This window comes from Schistocerca piceifrons, chromosome 1, assembly GCF_021461385.2.
Source record: "Schistocerca piceifrons isolate TAMUIC-IGC-003096 chromosome 1, iqSchPice1.1, whole genome shotgun sequence".
NCBI lineage: Eukaryota > Metazoa > Arthropoda > Insecta > Orthoptera > Acrididae > Schistocerca > Schistocerca piceifrons.
In genome coordinates this window covers 464,093,663-464,112,738 of record NC_060138.1, presented here as the reverse complement: position 1 = coordinate 464,112,738, position 19,076 = coordinate 464,093,663, and positions in this window count along the sequence as shown.

Below are 19,076 nucleotides of genomic sequence, written 5' to 3'. Positions count from 1 at the left end.
AGTAACATATTGAGACGACAATTCGTAAGTTTAAATAAAGAAAATCAACAATGTAACACTGGAATTTGCTTAATTTTTCAGCTCTTCCAGGGGCTCCTCGACAGAATAGAAGAAGTGAGCCATGAGCAAATTCTTCAGTTTAGAGTTAAAAGTGTTTGGGCTAATGCTAAGATTATTGAGTTCTTGTGGTAGCTTATTGAAAATGGATGCAGCAGAATACTGCACTCCTTTCTGCACAAGAGTCAAGGAAGTGCATTCCACATGCAGATTTGCTTTCTGCCTAGTATTATCTGAGTGAAAGCTGCTAACTCTTTGGAAAAAGCTAATATTGCTAACAACAAACAACATTAAAGAAAATATATACTGTGAGGGCAATGTCAGAATTCCCAGACTATTGAATAGGCGTCGACAAGAGGTTCTCGAACTTACACCACACATAGCTCGAACTGCCCGTTTTTGAGCCAAAAATACCCTTTTTGAATAAGAAGAATTACCCCAAAAAATAATACCAGATCACATAAGCGTATGAAAATATGCGAAGTAGACTGCTTTTCGTGTTGAACTGTCACTTATTTCAGATACTGTTCTAATGGTAAATAAAGCAACATTTAGTTTCTGAACAAGATCCTGAACATGGGCTTTCCACAACAGCTTACTATCTATCCGAACGCCTAGGAACTTGAACTGTTCCGTCTCGCTTATAATATGCCCATTCTGTCCGATCAAAATATCGGTTCTTGTTGAATTGTGAGTTAGAAACTGTAAAAACTGAGTCTTACTGTGATTTAGCATCAACTTATTTTCCACAAGCCACGAACTTATTTCATACGTTATTTGATACTGTTTCAGTATTGCACACAAGATCCTTCACTACCAAGCTGGTGTCATCAGCAAACAGAAATATTTTTGAATCACCTGTAATACTAGAAGGCATATCACTTATATAAACAAGAAACAGCAGTGGCCCCAGCACCGACCCTTGGGGAACGCCCCACTTAACAGTGCCCCATTGGGACTGAACATCACTACCACTCTCAATATTGCGGATAATTACCTTCTGCTTTCTGTTCTTAAAGTAAGAGGCGAACCAATTGTAAGCTACTCCCCTTACTCCATAATGATCATAAAGCGGTTACTGCGTCGATGATTTCAGCCGTAAATAGAGATATTAAGAAAGGTAGGAAGATTTTTCTGTTTAGCAAAAGTGACAAAAAGCAGATTTCAGAGTACCTGATGGCTCAACACAAAAGTTTTGTCTCAAGTACAGATAGTGTTGAGGATCAGTGGACAAAGTTCAAAACCATCGTACAATATGCGTTAGATGAGTATGTGCCAAGCAAGATCGTAAGAGATGGAAAAGAGCCACCGTGGTACAACAACCGAGTTTGAAAACTGATGCGGAAGCAAAGGGAACTTCACAGCAAACATAAACATAGCCAAAGCCTTGCAGACAAACAAAAATTAAGCGAAGCGAAATGCAGTGTGTGGAGGGCTATGCGAGAGGCGTTCTATGAATTCGAAAGTAAAGTTCTATGTACTGACTTGGCAGAAAATCCTTAAAAATTATGGTCTTATGTCAAAGCGGTAGGTGGATCAAAACAAAATGTCCAGACACTCTGTGACCAAAATGGAACTCAAACAGAGGATGACAGACTAAAGGCCGAAATACAGAATGTCTTTTTCCAAAGCTGTTTCACAGAAGAAGACTGCACTGTAGTTCCTTCTCTAGATTGTCGCACAGATGACAGAATGGTAGGTATCGAAATAGGCGACAGAGGGATAGAGAAACAATTAAAATCGCTCAAAAGAGGTAAGGCCGCTGGACCTGATGGAATACCAGTTCGATTTTACACAGAGTACGCGAAGGAACTTGCCCCCCTTCTTGCAGCGGTGTACCGTACGTCTCTAGAAGAGCGTAGCGTTCCAAAGGATTGGAAAAGGGCACAGGTCATCGCCGTTTTCAAGAAGGGACGTCGAACAGATGTGCAGAACTATAGACCTATATCTCTAACGTCGATCAGTTGTAGAATTTTGGAACACTCTTTAGGAATCAGCATGGGTTTCGAAAAAGACGGTCGTGTGAAACCCAGCTCACGCTATTCGTCCACGAGACTCAGAGGGCCATAGACACGGGTTCACAGGTAGATGCCGTGTTTCTTGAGTTCCGCAAGGCGTTCGATACAGTTCCCCACAGTCGTTTAATGAACAAAGTAAGAGCATATGGACTATCAGACCAATTGTGTGATTGGATTGAAGAGTTCCTAGATAACAGAACGCAGCATGTCATTCTCAATGGATAGAAGTCTTCCAAAGTAAGAGTGATTTCAGGTGTGCCGCAGGGGAGTGTCGCAGGACCGTTGATATTCACTATATACATAAATGACCTTGCGGATGACATCGGAAGTTCACTGAGGCTTTTTGCTGATGATGCTGTGGCATATCGAGAGGTTGTAACAATGGAAAAATTGTACTGAAATGCAGGAGGATCTGCAGCGAATTGACGCATGGTGCAGGGAATGGCAATTGAATCTCAATGTAGACAAGTGTAATGTGCTGCGAATACATAGAAAGATAGATCCCTTATCATTTAGCTACAAAATAGCAGGTCAGCAACTGGAAGCAGTTAATTCCATAAAACATCTTGGAGTACGCATTAGGAGTGATTTAAAATGGAATGATCATATAAAGTTAATCGTTGGTAAAGCAGATGCTAGACTGAGATTCATTGGAAAAATCCTAAGGAAATGCAATCCGAAAACAAAGGAAGTGGGTTACAGTACATTTGTTCGCCCACTGCTTGAATACTGCTCACCAGTGTGGGATCCGTGCCAGATAGGGTTGATAGAAGAGATAGAGAAGATCCAACGGAGAGCAGTGCGCTTCGTTACAGGATCATTTAGTAATCGCGAAAGCGTTACGGAGATGATAGATAAACTCCAGTGGAAGACTCTGCAGGAGAGACGCTCAGTAGCTCGGTACGGGCTTTTGTTGAAGTTTCGAAAACATAGCTTCACCGAAGAGTCAAGCGGTATATTGCTCCCTCCTACGTATATCTCGCGAAGAGACCATGAGGATAAAATCAAAGAGATTAGAGCCCACACAGAAACATACCGACAATCCTTCTTTCCACGAACAATACGAGACTGGAATAGAAGGGAGAACCGATAGAGGTACTCAAGGTACCCTCCGCCACACACCGTCAGGTGGCTTGCGGAGTATGGATGTAGATGTAGATGTAGATGTTCTGCAGTAACATTTTGTGGTCAACACAGTCAAAAGCCTTCGTTAAATCAAAGAAAACATCTAGCGTTCGCAACCTTTTATTTAATCCGTCCAAAACCTCACAGAGAAAAGAGAATATAGCATTTCCAGTTGTTAAATCATTCCTAAAACCAAACTGTACATTTGACAGCAAATTATGTGAATTTAAATGCTCCAGTAACCTTGTGTATACAACCCTCTCGATAACTTTAGCGAACACCGATGGCATAGAAATAGGTCTATAATTGTCAACATTATCCCTGTCTCCCTTTTCTGAATTCAGGCATTGTTTCAGCTAAGTATGGGAGGCAAAGTAATGACTTACGTGCCATCGCGCCGGTCACCGTAATTCAGTAGTCGTACAGCGTAGGTAATTTGAAAGAATTGGAGGCTCGTCTTTACAGTGGTTGTTCGTGTGTCGTTACGTCGTTCACGGCTTCCGACTGCTGTAGGGGCTATCACTGGCGGAGGAAGCCGGACGCAGGACGACACCGGCTAACGAGTAACGAGGCAGCTATCGACGCGTGATCCACCTGCCGGTAAACGCTCCGCGGCCGCTGACATCTCGTCCCGCCGCTATTTGCATGATGCCAGTACCGCGTGTGCCGTAATGTATACTTCTGGACGTTCTGATCAATTACCGCGGCGGAGATAGATATCACCGTTTAACGGCGAAATTCTATTGTGTCCGCGGAGGACAAAGAAACTGGATCGGTGCGTTGACGCCGCGCTCCAGAGGTACGACGTGTCCGGAAGCCGCCATACACCTGCCTTCGCTTCCGCCGCCGCAGGCCGCGGGCTCCCTAATTGGCTCGCTAATTAGCAATCAATAGGAATTTATCGTTCGCCTTCTCTTGCGTATTACGGTACTAATTAGGTCATAAAAGAATTTGCATTCCCGCACTCTCGTTAAAAGGGGCGTGTCGGTTGCAAAAGTGCGTTGTCTTACCGCGCTATTGTAAGCAGTGTTGAAAGTCCCGAGGTTCGGGACTCGGTACTTGAGACGAGGGCTCATTGTTCCCCTGCTGACGGGCCGCAAAACAAATGGTCCGGCCGTCAGTCTGCGTGGCCGCGGGCGTGCAGACGTCGCAGGAAGCGATAATGTCTGTCGAAAGGAGGGCCGCGGACTCTCGCGAATCCGTCTTCCGCCAGCGTGCACCGACCACTACCTAATTGCTCCGTACTGCAAGTCATACTTCCGCTATTAAACAAGGCTATTGTCTTGATACAGATACGTACTACCCCGGCGCTAACAATGGCACGCAGGCAGAAACACGCACGATGAAATGAGTGCGAGCGTACGCGTGTGATGTGTGGTGCATGAAAAAGAGCCTGCCACACAACGGTAGCTCTTCTTCCCCCACTGCCCTGCCGACATCCGCTCCCAGTCTACGAGTGAAATTCGTCGAGAACATTGCAGACAATCGTTTCGTTCCCGTACTACGGCAATGAGCGTCCTTTCTGGGTCCCTCTGGCACAGTGGCTTCTCACCTTGCGTTAATTACCCCTGGGGGTTAAAATGTAATTTTCTAAGGGGTAAAACCAAAACTGCTATATCGTATTTGTATCACGATACTAAATTCTTTTTCATAGGTGGTCATTATTATCACTATTTCGTAAGACATAAGTAACCAAAAACTACGTTTTTTTTCTAGAATACTTCAATTAAGGCACGACACAATGTGATGGAGGTTACAGCTTGTGAAATGAATGTAGGTCCTACACAGTATAATAACAAAAATAATAATAATACTAATAGTTATTGTTATTATTATTATTAGTGGCAGTGGTCAGGCACGAAGTACTATCAGCCTGATGTCTTTGAATTTCTACCAGATCAGAAGTAAGGCAGCCAACAATCAAATGGTTTACGACCAGTGAGCGATGTGCACGCTATTTACCGTGCTTGATTTTAAACATGGGTACACGGTGTGGATTAAGCAAGGGCCGCTAGGTGGAGGAATGGTGCAGAGGCAGCATGTCTCCGTCCCAAATCTATACTAAGCTTTCTGTCCGCCCCAGGTAGCTGAAAGGTCAGCGTGACGGAGTGTCAGTCCTCTGGGACCTGGTTCGATTCCCGGCTGGGTCGGGGAATTTTCTCCAGCCAGGGACTGGGTGTGCTGTTCCCCTCATCATCCTATCATCCTCATCGACTGCATGTCACCGAAGTGGCGTCAACGGCCTGCCCTGCGGAGGGCTCTAGCCATTCGATTAAATTAAAAACTAAGCTTTCTTTTCTGAGAAGGAGTTGTAGCTATCATTCGCGATCCACTTACGACTGCTTCATCAACCTATAAAAAAAGGTTCTTAGAAACAAGCAATATCAATTGTGGCCTTGACTCTCTAGTTCGTGGTTTAATAAAACGCCTACAAAAACTAAATATCCTTTACCTGTCTTTGTTTGAAAAATAAAAGTGTTGGACGAATACCATTTTTCTCGTACCTTTATTTCTATTATCTCACTAGCTCATTTCTGATTGCACTCAGAAGGGCTGGGACGCACTGCTCTAGCATTCAATTCACAAGTGATGTGCTGTGATGTGCTGTTGCTATTCCTTTTGAATTACGATTGTGACCTCCAGTCTTTTCAGTTTCCGAATACATGCAAATCCATGTTCAGAAACACACCCTGAATAAAATGCTTTCACTATACGAAGTTTAGGCTCATGAAATCATACGTTAAAGCTAAATGCGCCATTTTTAAAGAAACAGAACAAGGCGACAACAGGAGTAGCTTCTTTGTGTAACATAATGGTAATGGCCCTAAGTAGAGTGTTGACTGCACTCCAAGAACGTGCTACACTATGTGATCAAAAGTATCCGGACACCCCCAAAAACATACGTTTTTCGTATCAGGTGCATTTTGGTGCCATCTATTACCAGGTACTCCACATCAGCGACCTCAGTAGTCATTAGACATCGTGAGAGAACAGAATGGGCGCTCCGCGGAACTCGCGGACTTCGAACGTGGTCAGGTGATTGGGTGTCACTTGTGCCATACGTCTGTACGCGAGATTTCCACACTCCTAAACATCCCTAGGTCCACTGTTTCCAATGTGATAGTGGAGTGGAAACGTGAAGGGACACGTACAGCACAAAAGCGTAGAGGCCGACCTCGTCTATTGACTGACGGAGACCGCCGACAGTTGGAGAGGATCGTAATGTGAAATAGGCAGACATCTATACAGACCATCACACAGGAATTCCAAACTGCATCAGGATCCACTGCAAGTACTATGACAGGCGAGAGGTGAGAAAACCTGAATTTCATGGTCGAGCGGCTGCTCATAAGCCACACATCACGCCCGTAAATGCCAAATGACGCTTCGATTGGTGTAAGAAGCGTAAACATTGGACGACTGAACAGTGTAAAAACATTGTGTGGAGTGACGAATCACAGTTCACAATGTGGCGATCCGATGGCAGGGTGTGGGCAAGGCGAATGCCCTGTGAAGTCATCTGTCAGCGTGTGTAGTGCCAACAGTAATATTGGGAGCTGTTCGTGTTACGGGGTGGTCGTGCTTTTCGTGGATGGGGCTTGCACCCCTTGCTGTTTTGCGTGGCACTATCACGGCACAGGAGTACATTGATGTTTTAAGTACCTTCTCGCTCTCCACTGTTGAAGAGCACTTCGGGGATGGCGATTGCATGTTTCAACACGATCGAGCACCTGTTCATAATGCACGGTCTGTGGAGGAATGGTTACACAACAAAAACATCCCTGTAATGGACTGGCTAGCACAGTGTCCTGACCTGAATCCTATATAACAGCTTTGGGATGTTTTGGAACGCCGACTTCGTGCCATGCCTCACCGACCGACATCAGTACCTCTCCTCAGTGCAACACTGAGTGAAGAATGGGCTGCCATTCCCCAAGAAACCTTCTAGCACTTGATTGAACGTATGCCTGCGAGAGTGGAAGCTGTCATCAGGGCTAAGGCTGGGCCAACACCATATTTAATGCTAGCATTACCGACGGAGGGTGCCTCGAACTTTTAAGTCCAGACACTTTTGATCACATAGTGCACCACCGTGTCAACTCTGGTGAGGCTCCCTAAAGTAAGCAAGAACGATGGCGTCGTAGCGAAGAGGCTTCAGACGCAAGTGGGCTGGCAACAGGGGCTTCTCGTCGTGCAGAGCCGCTGGAGACGTGGCTCAGTGGGCACGCACCATTGGTTCCGCCAGAACCTGTGCAACCATAATTGGCGTCTAACAGAAACTTCCAATTCCGTTGCTCACCTCGCGACGCCCGTGGGTTGGTGTCAGTATGCGATATCACAAAAGTTGTGCCAATGGATTACGAATAAACCTTAGAATCTTTGGATAAAAAAATACGGAATTTCATTTAAATCATATCTATAGTCATCACGATGTACACAACATTCGTATGTGGAACATGTGTTCCAGTGAATCACTAAAAGTGAAATATTTCAATAAGAAGAATTCTGTATCCATCAGATAACAATGAAAGAAGCTCACTAAACAGGAATATGATGAGTTCAAATGCCGTAACTTCAGCTGAACAACGTACATCAGATTCCGCTCCGTGCTTCGAAAGTTTCCTATTTCACCAAACAACGACGTATTTTATCATCACAGTTAACTGCACACATAACTTCTGAAAATTCCATGTCACCACGCTAAGACTTGCAAGAGGCGCGAGATCTGAGAATGAACAGCGTACTCTAACTTCAGTTTTGTTTAAATATTTCTCAACGATAACATCACCGTACCACACCACTCCATGTTTATACCCAGAGTCCCTTCTTTGAGCACTCAAACTAAATGTTCCCAGACAAGCACGTTGTGTATTCGCTTCTCACTGGCTGCCATAAATGCAGCGCCAAATTGTTCCCTCATAAACTCCTACTGAATATGTCAAAGGACGTCAGATTTCCAGAGATCGATTGTTGAGTACAGAATAAATCGTCGCAGAGTGTCTTCGATGTAGAATAAGTGAAAGAAAGTTGTGATTGTGACAGACAACTCTCATGGTTTTACTTCAGAGACAAAAGTTTGAATAAGACGACTGACACAAGGAAAAAATCAGAAAAATACTTCTGCAAAAGATGAAGTTCATCAAGTGTAGAGGTATACTAGTGCCAAAATTCGAACTAGTGTTGAAGAAAAAGTTCCAAGGACGTAATTCGACTTAAAAGTATCTGCCACCAAGAGTAATTCGGAAGGAGATACCACTGGTGTAGCGAAACAACCTCAGTCACTTAACCCCCTTTCTGAGAGGGTTCGTCGGATGTGGCTTGTACCTAATTGAAATGCCGAGTTTCACATCGACCGGTGCTACAATGCTATTAGTTACTGCTTCCTTCACTATATCGTACCTCTCGTTACTCGGATAACGTATTAATGGCCATTTACGAAGTTTTTCACCGTTTTATACTGGTAAGAACGCAAAAAATGACAGTAATTATCCTCACGTTGAAATAATTTTCCTAATTATTTTGGAGCTTGTTCATGATTTATTCGGAAAGGTTTATTGTGTTTACCTCGACAACTGGTGCACTACTCCATGTCTGGTCGACACACTTATGAGTATAGCATCGACGTTTTCGATACGATACGGCAAAACAGAAACGAGTTTCCTGACTTCATGAAAAATGAAAAACTGAAGAAGGGGAAATACTTAACGTCGTAGAGAAGCAAGGTTTTCTTCACTAGCACGAAACCATTGCTGGCTGAGGTACCGCAGGGTTCTCTCTGCACCAACTAGGTACGCAAGCATATGGAAGATCGCCCTGTACTCCGACGACACTATGCATATCACGCGCTGCCATAACCTGAGGTACACTGTAAGGACCTCCATAGACATCTGGACATAATCACCCAAAGGTGCACTGTCTGGAACTTGAAAATCTATCCTAACAAGAGCCAATCAATTCTGCTTCCCAACAAGCTCAATCCCCCGAACTGCCAATTCACAGGGACTTTGCTTGGTGTAAGTGAGTAAAATACCTTGGTCTTACTATAGGCAAGAGACTGACATAGATATCGCACATAACCAGTGTGTTTACAAGACAATAAGGGTTGTGGCATGGTTTGTCAATTGTACCCGGTCTTAATGAGAAACGGACTATAATTATGACAGCGAGAAACTGATTATTTGACGTGCTATCACACCTCTGGCGGCCATCTTGTATGTTTCGGGAGTGTGGTCGATGTCCGCCGATATGTACTTTAAACAACTACAGACTTTTCAAAATAAGGTTTTCAGGGTAACAGTGAACACCCGCCTTTATAATCTCAAGACACACACTAGGCAACACTTAGAGAAACCATACATGTATCAAATCATCGAGGAGAAATTTTTAATTCTAAAAGAAATCCGCTACTTCGTCCCACGACCTCATTATTTCATTAGATGAAGAACCTCGAATTTCGCTTCAGAAACGTCCAAAGATGACCTTCTCACATAACTTTAGGGACTAACATACATTTACAGACTACGCAGACAGTAACACTCTCTATAGTAAGAGCAACTCATTCTTAGTCGTCCTCAGAACACACTGAAGTCAACCTGGCATAATGATTTGTGGGGATTCAACTAGTCCTCTCTGGACACTGAGCTTGATAAATCATTCTAGTAACTATACGGGCCACAAATGAAGAAAACCTCTGTCGTAAGCAACATTGACAAGCAGAAGAAGGATTTGAACCGGTGTCTGGAAACAAGCACCTTGGAAAAGGCGAAACAGGCCGGCAGTTCGAATGCTGTTGTTGTGTGCATCTATGGAAAGTGGTTGATGGATGGTGAAACCACGAGAGGTGGCAAGGTGTTGGATGGCCACGCCTTGTGAAACAGCGTGAGAAGACTAACCTGAGGTTCCATGGGGACAGTGGTAGTAATCGAAGGCATGGGGACAGTGGTAGTAATCGAAGGCACCATAAGAGAGTTGGACTACATTGATATTGTTCGTTCCATCTGCATCCATTCATCCTTGATTTTTTCCCTGAAAACGACGGCGTTTTCCCATACCATAACAGTCCGTGTCACAGGCTCACAATCATGCTACAATAGTTTGAGGAGCATGAGAGCGAACTGACGTTCATGTGTTGGTCACCAAATTTGCCTGATTTGAAGCCGATGGAACACAAGTGGGACACTGCCAGGCGTCAGCTACACGCTCACAGACCGCCGACCGAAATTGTTTGAACTGCTTGACCTACGCTTAGGCATCTGCTGTTACAAACCTCTGAAAAATTAACGAGGACTTATCGAATCCATGGTATGCAAATCGCTGCTGTATTGCGTCGTGAAGGTGGACCAACATGCTGTTAAGGAGTTGCTCATTATATTTTGGCGCTCATTGGCTGAGTCCTCATAATGAGCTGGTTTGGTTAACTGGAGTACCTAGTAGGTTCTAGCTTGTGGCTGATCCACCGGCAAGCTCCCAGCTTGTTCCTTTGTAGACGATGAAATTGCGTTGTAAGGCTGCAGTTGCAGTGGTGCTGGCAACAGACGCCATACGACGTTGGCGGAGGTCGCCTGATAACAGCGGCCAACAGCTTGCTCACATAACGTCCGATCGCCTTCGTCAGTTTTTGGCGGGATCAAGGAGGCTATGTTAGGACACATTATTGTCTAGTCTGTTAAACTTAGATGTTAGAACATATTTTAACCTCTGGGGTCAAGAGGCGAGTGCTGCATTGCGGTGTTTGCTATTAAAAAGACGCAGAAAAGAAAATGTGAGTACTTTACACTCTTTCGTCAACTACTGGATTAACCAGACAAATTTTATGAATAAATAATATGAAGAGAGAATCGTTCTATTACAAAAAACGGCTCTGAGCACTATGGGACTTAACATCTGAGGTCATCAGTCCTCTAGACTTAGAACTACTTAAAACTAACTAACCTAAGGACATCACACACATCCATGACCGAGGAAGGATTCAAACCTGCGACCGGAGCAGCAGCGCGGTTCCGGACTGAAGCGCCTAGAGCCGCTCGGCCACAACGGCCGGCGTTCTATTACATACAGGAGATGATTCGTGCTGACATTAGAAAGGAAGATTACAAACACTTTGCTCAACTTCAAATAAATTCAGCAAAACAGACATATGTAAGTTAACCCTCGATGATTGACGTTCAACCAACGTATGAAAGACAAACATAAATTTTAGAGTGAGGTACTCTAAACATCTAAAAAAAGTGGAAAAATGTAACATCATTTGCGAACCACTCATGTAAGAGATTCATAAACCTTCTTGCATAAAAACGCCAGTATACAGTAATATGAACTTGCAGGCGGTTAATACCAGCCTACCACAAACCAAAGAAAGATCCACTGCCGTAACCTTAAGCATAAGACACACCACCCTTCTCACACGAAAAAGCCGCGCGTTGTAGCCGTGCGGTCTCAGGCGCCTTGTCACGGATCGCGTGGCTGCCCCCGTCGGAAGTTCGAGTCCTCTCTCGGGCATGGGTGTTTGTGTTGTCTTTAGTGTAAGTTAGTTTAAGTTAGAATAAGTAGTGTGTAAGCTGAGGGACCGATGTCCTCAGCACTTTGGTCCCATAGGACCTACCACAAATTTCCAATTTTTTTCATGATAAAAGTATTTTTGAAATTATAATTTCCGTCTAAAATTTCGGTAAAGCTTTTGTCTACTCGGGGTTTCCAATAAAGCTTCAATTTCACCACCTACGTATTCAGAACTGCATCCCAATTATGAAATTTTTCGTCCTCAGGATGCTACAGACTTTTTTCTTAGACTAAACTCATACGCTTCTCACACTAAATATTTCGTGTGTGGGAACGTCGGCCTATTTGACTGAAGAAAACAAACCGATTTGATATTATGTAAATCTAAGCTGGAGGGGGGAGAAAGAAAAGAAAAGGAAAGCAAATGATAATATCAGTTGCATTCAGACTTTACGCGGAATCTACAACGACGAGTGAAATTTCTGCAGGACAAGGACTCGAACTCCGGACCTCTTACCTACTACGCAGTTTCGTTGACCACTGCGCCATCTGGACACAGTGTTTGCTGCCAATCCACGGCACTATTTCGGCACTCTCCCCGGCCAACCCACACTCCTTCATGTCGCTAATTTTAGATTCCCGCCAGAGATCGAATGACATTGTGCATCCGCACTGAAGGCTGTGGGTTCATTGCCGATCGAAGCGAATCAGTCATATGAATGCATGATGACACCTCGCATTCATAAAATTGATTTGAATTTCACCCATTGTTGCTCGAAGTCCGTGTGTTCGGGCGACGAGGTCGGCTGCATTGTGACGGTGCACGTAGTGGCGTAGTGATTGAAAACATCGACCGTCTTTGGTTGATGCCGGTCGACAGCGGAATCCACCGATGTCAGCACCACTGTGACCGCAGCCGAAGAGGTCAGGCTGCCGGCCATGTGAATTACCGTCACTCGGACACAGAGAAGTATGCTTTGTGAAAGTTACTGTCTGGAAATATTTTGGCATAAAGTCGAATGACGTATTGCGCATTAGAGGTGCGTCTTGTAACAATGTAGGTAATCTGACATGAGAAGTAATTACATAATGATAAATGAAATTTTATGCAGATCAGCGTGTTGACTAACGGATCGGAAACAGAAAGTAGGAGGTAGAAAGGTGCATAAGTAGTAGTAGCGACAGACCTCGGACAGGTGAAGTATGATCTGTGATTGGCTGAAGTATCTCTCGTGGTTTGCCCTTGAATGCTATGCTCGGTGGTGTACGTGTGTCTTGAGAAATGAGTTACGCTCAAGTTTTATCTAACAATAGGTTTCGGGCTAGAATGCCGAAGCGGACTGAGTGTGACTGTAAAGTTTCCTGATTTATTTTGCTTTTTTGTAGTTAACGTATTCCCTCCAATGATGCTACTCAGAAGAGCTTTGCCCACATGTGTTCTGAGAGCTTTCTGTGCAACTGATACAGTCGACTGTGAGAGTGAATGAGGATACGCAGGTGACTCAAAAAACAAAGAACAGATTACGGGCGTTTATTACAAACTATAAAAGATAGAATCCAATTGCACATATCTCTGGACAGAGGAAGGTTCGAAGTTTCAACACAGCTGCGCTGTAGTTTTTGATAGAAACATGGCGATTACATCGTAAGAGCAATCGTTTTGTGTGTTGAAATTTGCACGAATCCTATCCACTGTTCAAGTGCAACGTTCATTCAGCCAACGATTCAGCAAGAAGTCGCCTCCGTGCAAGCAGAATTATGACTAGCATACAAAATTCTAGGAAGTTGATTGCATGTGCAAAGGGAAGAGCACCGGTCGGTCACGCACATCTGACGAAAATGTCGTATCCGAGATGTGTTCACACGGAGCCCTAGGAAGTTCACAAGACGGGCATTCTAGGAACTTCAACTTTCTCAAACAACGGTGTGGCGTGTTCTGAAATGACGCCTGCGTATGAAGCCTTACTAGTTGCAGCTGTTGCAGCAACTGTGTCCCTGCGACCATAAAAAAGGTACGAATTTTAACATTTCACTTATAAAGGATAAAGCAGAGGAAACTTTTTCCAAACGCCTGATCTTTTCGGCCAAATCGACGTTTCATCTGCTGAATAAAGTAAAGCGCCATAATGCAAGAATTTGAGGGTCGCCAAATCCTGGCGTCGTTGTTGAACATGAGAGAGACTCATCGACACTGAATGTGTTTTGTGCCGTCCCGCTAGAATAGCCAAAACAAAATGAAGCACTTCGTTGATAGGGTGGAGCATAATGCGGCGGCCTGTTTCCTGAAGTTAAAGAGGGACAACGCTGCAGCAGCCCACGCTGAATAGGTGGAGGTGTACGGCAACAACGTAAATGGTATTGTGGTCACGTGACGCCTGCACCTCCAATGTTACAAAGTGACAGACCATCTATCTGTGAAGAACCTGCAATCGCAGGAGAAGTGGTACTCGAAGACTGGAGTACCACAATAGAGGTGACAGTAGAAAAAGAGAAAATCAGTCACGGATCAGTTTTCAGCATCTTGCACGATATTTTCAGCACCTCGAATGCCGTCACCCGCTGGGATCCCGCGACTGCTCACAACTATTCAAGAAGTCCGCCGAACCGAAACAGCGGCGGAAATCTTTCATCTGTGTCAAGCCAGTTCAGAACATCGTGGACTGCTGAGTGTATCGCTATGAACCAGAGACAAAAGAACAAAGCAAGTAGAGGAAAAATGATGTAGATTCACCACCACAGAAAAAGGTGAAGACCGGGCCATCATTGTTCAATGTGATATTGAGAGTTTTTTTGGACTGCTGTGGTTCAGTATTCACACTCACAGCCGAAAAAAATAGTACGCTCTTTTAGAGGTCTCCAGTTCACTCAAGATTTATCGGTGGAACAGTGATTATGGAGTACATGAAATTATTACATTTACAGATCAAAAGCACAGGCGGTTCTCAGATACCAGGCATCAAATCATGATGGAACATCCACATTAGTACGTGGTGCAGTCTCCACGGGCGGCAATACAGGCGCTGACTGGCGTCCATTCGACCGTACAGATTGCGAATGCTGTTCTGTGATGCGCTATGGCACGCCTGCTCGACCTGTTCACATTGCTCTGTGAGAGTTGTTGGTTGACGAGTCGCATGAGTCACTTCTCGTCTCATCACACCCCACACATGGTCTACTGGAGACAAGTCCGGAGGTCGCGCTGGCCAGGGAATTTGCTGCAAGTCTTGAAGAGCACATTCAGTTTCACATGCAGAGTGTGAGCGAGCATTATCCTCTTGGAAGAAAATATCGCCACATTTTCAAGGGCAGATGTGGCCTCTGACCACAATCTATTGGTTATGACCTGTAGATTAAAGCTGAAGAAACTGCAAAAAGGTGGAAATTTGAGGAGATGGGACCTGGATAAACTGAAAGAACCAGAGGCTGTAGAGAGTTTCAGAGAGAGCATTAGGGAACGACTGACAAGAACGGAGGGAAGGAATACAGTAGAAGAATAATGGGTAGCTTTGAGAGATGAAACAGTAAAGGCAGCAGAGGATGAAGCAGGTAAAAAGACGAGAGCTAGTAGAAATCCTTGGATAACAGAAGAAATACTGAATTTAATTGATGAAAGGAGAAAATATAAAAGTGCAGTAAGTGAAGCAGGCAAAAAGGAATACAAATGACTCAAAAATAAGATCGACAGGAAGTGCAAAAAGGCTAAGCAGAGATGGCTAGAGGACAAATGTAAGGATGTAGAGCCATATATCACTAGGGGTTAGATAGATACTGCCTACAGGAAAATTAGACCTTTGCCGAAAAGAGAACCACTTGAATGAATATCAAGAGCTCGGGTGGAAACCCAGTTCTAAGCAAAGAAGGGAAATCAGACAGGTGGAAGGAGTATATAGACGGTCTATACGAGAGAGATGTACTTGAGGACAATATTATGGAAATGGGAGAGGACGTAGATGAATCTTAAATGGGAGGTATGATACCGCGTGAAGAGTTTGACGGAGCACTGAAAGACCTAAGTCGAAACAAGGCCCCGGGAGTACACAACATTCCATTATAACTACTGATAACCTTGGGAGAGCCAGCCCTGACAAAACTCTACTATCTGGTGAGCAAGATGTATGAGTCAGGCGGAATTCCCTCAGACTTCAAGAAGAACATAATAATCCCAATCCCAAAGAAAGCAGGTATTCACAGATGTGAAAATTACGGCTGCAAAATACTAACACGAATTCTTTATAGACGAATGGAAAAACTGGTAGAAGCTAACCTCGGGGAAGATCAGTTTGGATTCCGTAGAAATGATGAAACACTTGAGGCAATACTGACCCTACAACTTATCTTAGAAGATAGATTAAGGAAATGCAAACCTATGTTTCTATCAATTGTAGACTTAGAGGAGGCTTTTAACAATGTTGACTGGAATACTCTCTTTCAAATTCTGAAGGGGTCAAGTACAGGGAGCGAAAGACTATTTACAATTTGTACTGAAACCAGATAGCAGTTAAAAGAGTCGAGGTGTATGAAAAGGAAGGAGTGGTTGGGAAGGCAGTGGGACAGGGTTGTAGCCTATCCTCGATGTTATTCAATCTGTATATTGAGCAAGTAGTAAAGGAAACAAAAGAAAAATTCGGAGTAGGAATTAAAATCCATGGAGAAGAAATAAAGACTTTGAGGTTTGCCGATGACATTGTAATTCTGTCAGAGACAGCAAAGGATCTGGAAGAGCAGTTGAACGGAATGTCTTGAAAGGAGGATATAAGATGAACATTAACAAAATCAAAACGAGGATAATGGAATGTAGTCGTATTAAATCGGGTGATGCTGAGGGAATTAGATTAGGAAAAGAGACACTTAAAGTAGTAAAGGAGTTTTGCTATTTGGGGAGCAAAATAATCAAGGATGGTCGAAGTAGAGAGAGTATAAAATGTAGACTGGCAATGACAAGGAAAGCGTTTCTAAAGAAGAGAAATTTGTCAACATCAAGTATAGATTTAAGTGTCAGGAAGTCGTTTCTGAAAGTATTTGTATGGAGTGTACTCATGTATGGAAGTGAAAGATGGATGATAAATAGTTTAGACAAGAAGACAATAGAATCTTTCGAAATGTGGTGCTACAGAAGAATGCTGAAGATTAGTTGGATAGATCACATAACTAATGAGGAGGTACTGAATAGAATTGGAGAGAAGAGAAATTTGTGGCAGAATTTGACTAGAAGAAGGGACCGGTTGGTAGGACATGTTCTGAGGCATTAAGGGACCACCAATTTAGTATTTGAGGGCAGCGTGGAGGGTAAAAATCGTAGAGGAAGACCAAGAGATGAATACGCTAAGCAGATTCAGAAAGTTGTAGGTTGCAGTAGGTACTGGGAGACGAAGAAACCTGCACAGGATAGAGTAGCATGCAGAGCTGCATCGAACCAGTCTCTGGACTGAAGAACACAACAACAGCAACTGTGGATTGTTTACACCAGTGCGTTTTTTGGTCCAATTCTTATGTGCAGGAATGAATAGAATCTCAAAGAAAAACTTCGCTAGGTCTTCGTCTCCACTGACTTGACATACAGGCTCGTCAACCGTTAAATCTCAGGAGTGCAGTTGTCAAGATTCTGTAAATCGACTAGGGTTTTGCAATCAATTAGTGTCTAGCGTCTATTTACTCAGGGACGGAGCTGAGAGGTTGTGGGACAGTTGGGACAGGAGCCGTCGAATGCCAACAGCAGAAAGCACGTTTGCCGTAACGGCTGAGCGGGGAAAGGTGTTTAGTTCGCTAAGTGAGATCGTAACATTGTGCGGCCGTAAGCTGCTGAGCGTCACCGTATGTTCTGATGTTTCAGAAACGAGATGTCGAATTTAGAAAAGTAATATGAAGGTGAATTAGCACTAGCATGGACACGTTTCGTTGTGGGCAGCGGTTGAGTTGTGTTGATGAGTGACTTGTTGTCACTTGGTTTTCAGAACACTGTCCATTGCGCTAGTGTCGGACAGTTTCATGGTTTCTGAAGCTCTGCTAACGCTATTGTGAGTGAGGGCCCATAGTCGAGTGCTGCACTGAGCTCGCATCATATGACTTCTTGTATATGAATGATTTTGATCTGACTAGTTGAAAGAGGGAGCTGGAAAGACGAAGGCGTAATTATTACGAGTGAAGGACTACTGATTCTTGATCAATTGGATGGGTGACATGTTTGAAAATGTTCTCATTCAGAGATACGATTATGGAATTCTATGGGACTCATCAGATAAAGATACTATGAGTAAATCAGAGTGTGTTATATTGGCATCTTATGTATGTAGTACAATAGTACAAGCATTCGTTGATAGATGTTTTAGTAATAAGAAATGAGGTTTTTGTTGGTTATTTTATGCAGAGTCACCATTGGCAGCTTATTAATTTTAAGACCGAGGGGGGGTAGGAATTTATGGTATGGGGAACTTGATATGTTTTTGATCTTAATGCAATGAATCGTCTGTTCTCAGAAATGCTCGTGTAATGTTCTCTTGTCCCTTTGTGGGCCGCTGGTTACTACGGAGGAACAGATTATCTTAAGTGTCAGCTTTCGATAATATTTGCATGTTATGATTCCAGTTTGTGGTTTCGGTGAATTAAATGAATGTCAGTATGAACCTTATTCCTGGTTCATTTAAAAATACTTTAAATTACACAGTGCAATTTTAGACGACTGCACTCCCGAAATGGATGAATTATTACGACGCGAAAAGGTAAAGATGCACATACAGCCTGGTATTTGTCTTGCAGATGTCGAAGAGTAATAGTACACACAGATGTGTACAGATGTTTTAAACGCACTTTCGCACTCGACTGCATTCAAACACTATGCACATGAAACCCACTGGTCAGAGCATTAAGAGGGTCGTTTACGTATATAGATTAATGAGCGAGCTGTGAAAACGCAGTCGTTACAAATTTGACGAGTAGTATTCTCGGCAACGGTTTTCGTGTTAGAGGTAATTCACATCTACATACATATTTCCCAAGCCACCGCATAGTGTGTGGCGAAGGATTCTCTATAATATGACTAGTCATTTCATTTCCTGTTCCACTTGCAGATATAGTGCCGGAAAAACGACTACCTGTATGCCTGCGTACGAACCCTAATCTCTCTAATCATATCTTCGTAGTCCTTACGCCAAATGTACGGTTGGTGGCAGCAGAATCGTTCTGCAGTCAGCCTCAAATACTGGTTCTCCATATTTTCTCAATAGTACCCTACGTAAAGAACGTCACCTTTCCTCCAGTGATTAGCGTTTGACTTAACAAAACGTCTCCGTATTACTTGCGTGTTGGTCAAACGTACCGGTAACAAATCTAGCAACTCTCCTCTGAACTGCTTCGATGTCTTCCTTTAATTCGACCTGATGC